Here is a 6,252-nt window from a genome sequence, read left to right on the forward strand (position 1 = left end):
AAAATATAATCTGCTCAGTCTTTGGAATATTGCCTTATCATGCACGGAATTGAACATATCTAATCATCAGTGGCTTAAAAAGACGCACACACATAAACAAACAAATAAATCTATCTCCAAGCCTCTCTCACCCCTCTCTTGGTGTGTGTGTGTGTGTGTGTGTGTGTGTGTGTGTGTGTGTGTGTGTACTGAGAGGGAGGGAGGAATGGAGAGAAATATCTATGTATTTATTTGGTGCACGTGTGTGTGCACGCGTGTGTGTGTGTGTGTGTGTGCGTGCGTGCGTGCGTGTGTGTGTGTGTGTGTGTGTTGAAGTCACTTATCATTCAATCCCGTGCATGACAGGACTTTATCCTTAAGACTGAACACATTACACTTTGATCACGATGAAGAATTAGACAGAGACAGGAGGGTGGTGTGGAGAGGGACGGATATTACTCAGTCAGTTGTCGAATATTGGCAGTAAGGGGGAGTGAAGATGGATGTTCCCTCTGTTCGGCAAAGGGCAGTAATTTCCGACCAAATATTTAGTTGTTTGTTTGTTTTTGGTTTGTTTGTTTTTTCCATAACGACATAATCCTTTGATTTCTCCGCTTCACATGCAGTTTAACACGATGCAAAAGCATTGTTTGCTGATCAGTATACACGCTGGGAGCAACTGAGTAACCTTACTGATGCATCACACCTTATCTTTTTTCATGTAACGTCTCGCATAATTTTATAAATAAGGTAATTATGCAAGAATGTTTTTGGGGAGAGGGATAAAAGGGCGAAAAAAGCAACAAAATATGATAATCATGCCAAATAAAATTATGCAAGAACATTATATGAAATGAATATTGGGCTTTAGTACCATTGATAAAGCAGTAAAGATGGGGAAGTTAAAAGAAATCCAAGAAGGATATATGCTAAGATTTTGAAGTGGATACACCAGGACATTATGAGTATTTTAGTTTGGTTGGGTGGCATTGTAGCGGGAAAATTGTTGGCTAAATTTAGATCTGAGTTAGGGCGATCTCTGAGGGGGGGGGCGGGGGGGATCAGGAGGTGTAGAGGGCACATAGGGGGGAACAGAGTTAGGGGAGGAGAGTAGTACAGGGGGGAGGATGAGAGAGTAGGACAGAGGGGGGGATGGGGGTGGCAGGGAGAGTAGGATGGGGCAGTTAGTAGGAGAGAGAGAATATCCGTGTGTTTGTACCAAGAGATAGGAGGTGAGGAATGGAGACAGATATATATGTATTTATTTGGTGGGTGTGTGTGTTTGAAAATGCAGTAAATTTGGGACACTAGTTTACGACCTTGACATTCTGCTTTGTGCTCCTTCGAAACCAGTATACATATTGTTGGTCCTTATATTCGTTAATAGATTGTTGATCTGGTAGAGAAAATGTGAGGAGAGACAGACAGACAGACAGAGAAACAGAAACAGAAAATGAAGGAGGGAGAGAAAGAAAAAGAGACAGAGAGATAGATAGAGAGAGATACAGTGAGAGAGAGAGAGAGAGAGAGAGAAAGAGTGAGAGAGAGGGGTGTGGAGTTTCAAATGAATTGTGTAGTTATATATCATGTAAATCAATATGGGAGGGAGGGAGGGAGAAAGACAGACAGACAGAGACACAGAGAGATACAGAGACAGACAAAGACAGAGACAGAGTTGAATATATCACTGGACTGATGTGGATTTTAGAGAAGAAAAAGTGCGGTGAGTTGAAAGAGAGAACTAACGAGCGAACGAAAAATTTAATGTTTTGATAAACTTTGGCTATGGACGACAATTCAAAACCAGGGGACTGGAGGGTGGCACGGGAAGTGGGTATTATGATACTTGAACAGCATCACACAATTTTATTCTGTTCATGGACGTGACATTTTACTAAATTATGTCTGAGTAGATTGTTTCTCCTTTTGATCACGTGGAAAATAAATTTGGATACTTGACAATTCATCTGCTTGTTGTTTGATCGGAGAAGTGTCCTTGGAAACATATTTAAACAGTCTTGAAGAAATTCATCCGCAAATCAATGTACATATAACAAACAATAAATGGTATTCAGTTTCAGTTCATCCTGGCAAAAAGGACAGAGAGGGGGGGGGGGGGAAGGGAGAGACAGAGAGAGAGAGAAAGAAAGAGAAAGAGAGAGATGGATGGATAAACAGGCAGACAGATGGTGATGCTGGTATAGAGTTTCCAATGAATAGTGCAACTGTATATAATGTACACTGTATTTCCATTTTATTGTGTTTAATTTACTATATTCCTGACACAGCACTTTCAGATTTAAAATATTTATTAATCACTTCAAACACCCAATAATCAAGCTTGTAGAGTGTACACATGTGTAGGCATTAGTCTATGAAAAGAGTCCAACAGATATTCAGACAGGTATTAAATGTGATATTGTTAAGTTAGAGAGTGCGTTTTCAAAATTACGTAAAAATATGCTCTTTGCATCGTTACTAAGCCTCATATGAATTTTGAAAATGTGCGTATTATATGCCGCAATATGTTATAGCTCGCATGCAGTGTCGCCGGTGCAGTTGATCTTTTGGTGTGTCTCTCCTGGCATACATTGCCGGCGACAGTAATTATGTGCATGACGACAATATGTGCCGCAACACGTGTAAGCCTCGAGTTCGTGTGTGTGTGTGTGTGTGTGTGTGTGTGTGTGTGTGCGTTCGTGCGTGTGTGTGCGTGCGTGCGTGCGTGTGTTTGTAGAGGGGCGGAGGGGAGGGGGGGGGGCGAGTGGATTCCTGTATATGCGCGCACGTGTAGGTGTATGTGAGTTTATTCAATAATCTTTAGAGGTTGTGAATAGTAAGTCAAGTGCTGCTTTCGTTATTCCAAAACCTTAAGTCTCAACAGTTACTTCATCTGGAAAAGTTCTAAAAAGTTCTTCTTCACTGCTGAACAATTCTGATGGTGTTAAAATGTATAATCACGTTTCCGAAAAAACGTTTTTCAGATTCTATTTTGTGTTGATAGTAAATCATTTCTTCACGGTATCAGATCTTTAAAAGACACAGTCAGGTCAGAACTCATTGAAATAACCATTAAATTTTCGTTCACGAACTCGAGGCTTACACATGTTGCGGCACATAGTGTCGCCATGCACACAATTATTGTCGCCGGTAATGTATGGCAGGAATGACACAACAAAAAATCAACTGCGCCGGCGACACTGCATGCAAACTATAACATATTGCGGCATATAATGTCGCCGGGAATCACCCCAACAGTTGCGTAGTTGTGCTGCTGGTGGTGGTGTGTTCGTGCGCGCATGAGTGTGTGAGTATGTGTGAGTATATGCGTGCGCGTATTACAAGGTGTGTTTGTGTGTGAAAGTACGTTGAAGTTGTGTGTGTGTGTGTGTGTGTGTGTGTGTGTGTGTGTGTGTGTGTGTGTGTGTGTGTGTGTGTGTGTGTGTGTGTAAGTGGGTGCTTGCGTGCGTGCGCGCACGGCGGCGATCGCACCCTGTATTATCTGGCGCTTATATCTTTGCCATCGTGTTATCTCCAACACTTGGCTTTTGTGTCTGTTGTGCTCACTGTGTCGATGTGTGTGTGTGTGTGTGTGTGTGTGTGTGTGTGTGTGTGTGTGTGTGTGTGGTGTCTGTGTATGCTAACGCGTGCATTTGAATTATGTATGTGAATATGTATGTGTGTATGTGGGTGGTGGGTGTGTATGTGGGCGATGGGAATGTATGAGGGTGGGAGGGGAGGCGTCAGATGGTCCGTGTGTGTGCGTTTGTGTGTGCGTTCGTGTGTGCGTGTGTGTGTGTGCATGTGTGTATGTATGTGTGTGCGTGTGCGTGTGTGTGTGTGTGTGTGTGCGTGTGCGTGTGTGTGTGTGTTCTTAAATGTGGGTCTTTGTCTTATGTGTGACATCTCCTCGTCGGCCCCTTCACATCTGCATCTGGGGTGGGGCGCTCCAAGATGGGGCTATAAAAAAAAGGCCATAAACTGAAGTGGCCCATAAAAGGTTGGAAGCGTGTTTCAGGCAGCGGGATCAAAGCATAGTGCGGCGGCTTGGTCAAAGATTGGGGGGCCGAGGGGGAGGGGCGTGGGGGGGTGGGGGGGGGGTAAACTTTACTGGTTGGTGATAATATATCGAGGTCCAACAATGTCAGTGTATGCACACGCGCCGTGTGTGTGTGTGTGTGTGTGTGTGTGTGTGTGTGTGTGTGTGTGTGTGTGTGTGTGAAAATAATCAATAAAAACGAAACGAAAATATATGTTTTTTAAAATGCAACGAGCGGTAATTGCTACACACAACTGATTAATTGCCTTCTTTATGTTATGTATTACAAATTATGTAACATGAATTATCCGTGCTAAATCTTACAGCAGCAAAACGCTCTGTGTGTGTGTGTGTGAAAACAATTATGGCAATAAAAAGAATCGAAAACATGAACAATCCATGCAAACACTGACGTATAACCCCACCCCTCAAAACCATATGCCATAAATAAATCATACAATTAATTAATATCTTTTTTACCTGCTTATATGTTGCTAATCGCATTACATTATATTGGTTATTAATGCTTAATCATACCGATTCAAATCTTTGTTGATTAGTCAAGTTCGCTTACTATTATCATTAGCATTTCGTTCTGAGGATGTTTTATTGTAATCAGTCTCAATTTTTAAGCAAAATTTCACCAATTATAATTATCCAACACACACACACACACACACACACACATGAACAGTTACTTTTCCCTCACCAGTAGCCGTCTTTCCCCCCCTATCTTTGTCAAATAACACTTATGGCTAAAAGACGCTAAACTGAAAAAGACAAATCAACACACACACACACACACACACACACACACACACACACACACACACACGTGTGTGTGTGTGTACGGGGGAGTATCGACACGGGGGAGTATTGACACAGAGGAGTATCGACACGGGGAGTATCGACACGGGGGAGTATCGACACGCTCCCGAGGAAAACATGGAGGAGACGGAGCCGCTTGTTAGACTGACAGCTTTTTTCTTTTCTTTTCTTTTTTTTTTCCCCAACAGACAACACACGTGTTCATGTGGCTGTCATTCCTCAGTCCCCATTCTCTCTCCAGCTGCTGTCTCAACCTTACCGTCCTATCTTCTGAACATGCTGATCGAGCCTGTTTTTTCTTTGTGGGCGCAGCCACGGTCACGGATAAGGGACTGAAATCATCCCCAGGAAAGACCTACGCACAGTAATTTCCCTTTAAAGAATGTTATACCGCTTCTTTGGCCGGTTATTTTTGCTTATTGTTTGCATTTTAACAAAGTTTTTATATGATACAAAATTAATGATGATGTTTACTGTAGTTATACAAAACTTGGATTATATTTTCTAGGTTAATTTAAATCATTTTGAAGTATGTGACAAAAACTACAAACACCTTGCTTGTTTGGAACAGAAATCGATATATAATCTCTGAGAAACACTGTTTATTAAACGGTCAAACGGAAATAACTTAAGAATCATTCTTTTGCAGGGAGGTTTTAAACCTCCCCTCACAAATACGAAATGGAAATAGGATAAGCTTACTATATACAGATTAATGCACACGAAGTAAAGCTTTGACGCTTATGTGTATGTGCCTGTTCACATGTGTGTATGCTGGTGTCAGTGAGTATGTGTGCGTGCGTGGGTGGGAGGAAGATGTGGAGGAGAGGCACTTGTAGGACAACTTTTATTTTTGCTTTTTTTTTCTTTTTTTCCCCCAATGTGTGTGTATGTATTTTCATTATTCATTTTACAACACACTGTCATGAGGCTTTCATTCCCTCTTCATCCAGCAGAAAAGCATATATGCATTGCGGCTTCTTTGCATCAATCCCTCAGAGCAAAAAGTAAAAGATAAGTCACTGAGAGACAGGGTGGATGGATGGGGGAAGGATAGGGTGAAAGGGGAGTGGTGGGGTGAGGAATGGGGGGAAGCTGGGGGTAAACGATTCAAATAAATGCACTTCGCAGAAAAAAATAATAACATTCTGAACATTTACTGTTGATATTAACTTGTGGCATGTCTTCTGTATGAAACAAACGACCCTGAATAACAGCTTAGTAACTGGTGGTGTTTTCACCTTCTTCTTCTTCTTCTTCAGTCTCTCGTCAGAAGTAGTAGTAGTCCATTGGTGTTATTGTTATTATTAGTATCAGTATTGTATTGAATGATTTAAATTTGCTTATACGATGAGTAGTAGTAGTAGTAGTAGTATGCTAAATTAATTAACTCTCCTTATCGATTA

This window comes from Babylonia areolata, chromosome 7 (assembly GCF_041734735.1).
Source record: "Babylonia areolata isolate BAREFJ2019XMU chromosome 7, ASM4173473v1, whole genome shotgun sequence".
In the NCBI taxonomy this organism is placed as follows: Eukaryota; Metazoa; Mollusca; class Gastropoda; order Neogastropoda; family Buccinidae; genus Babylonia; species Babylonia areolata.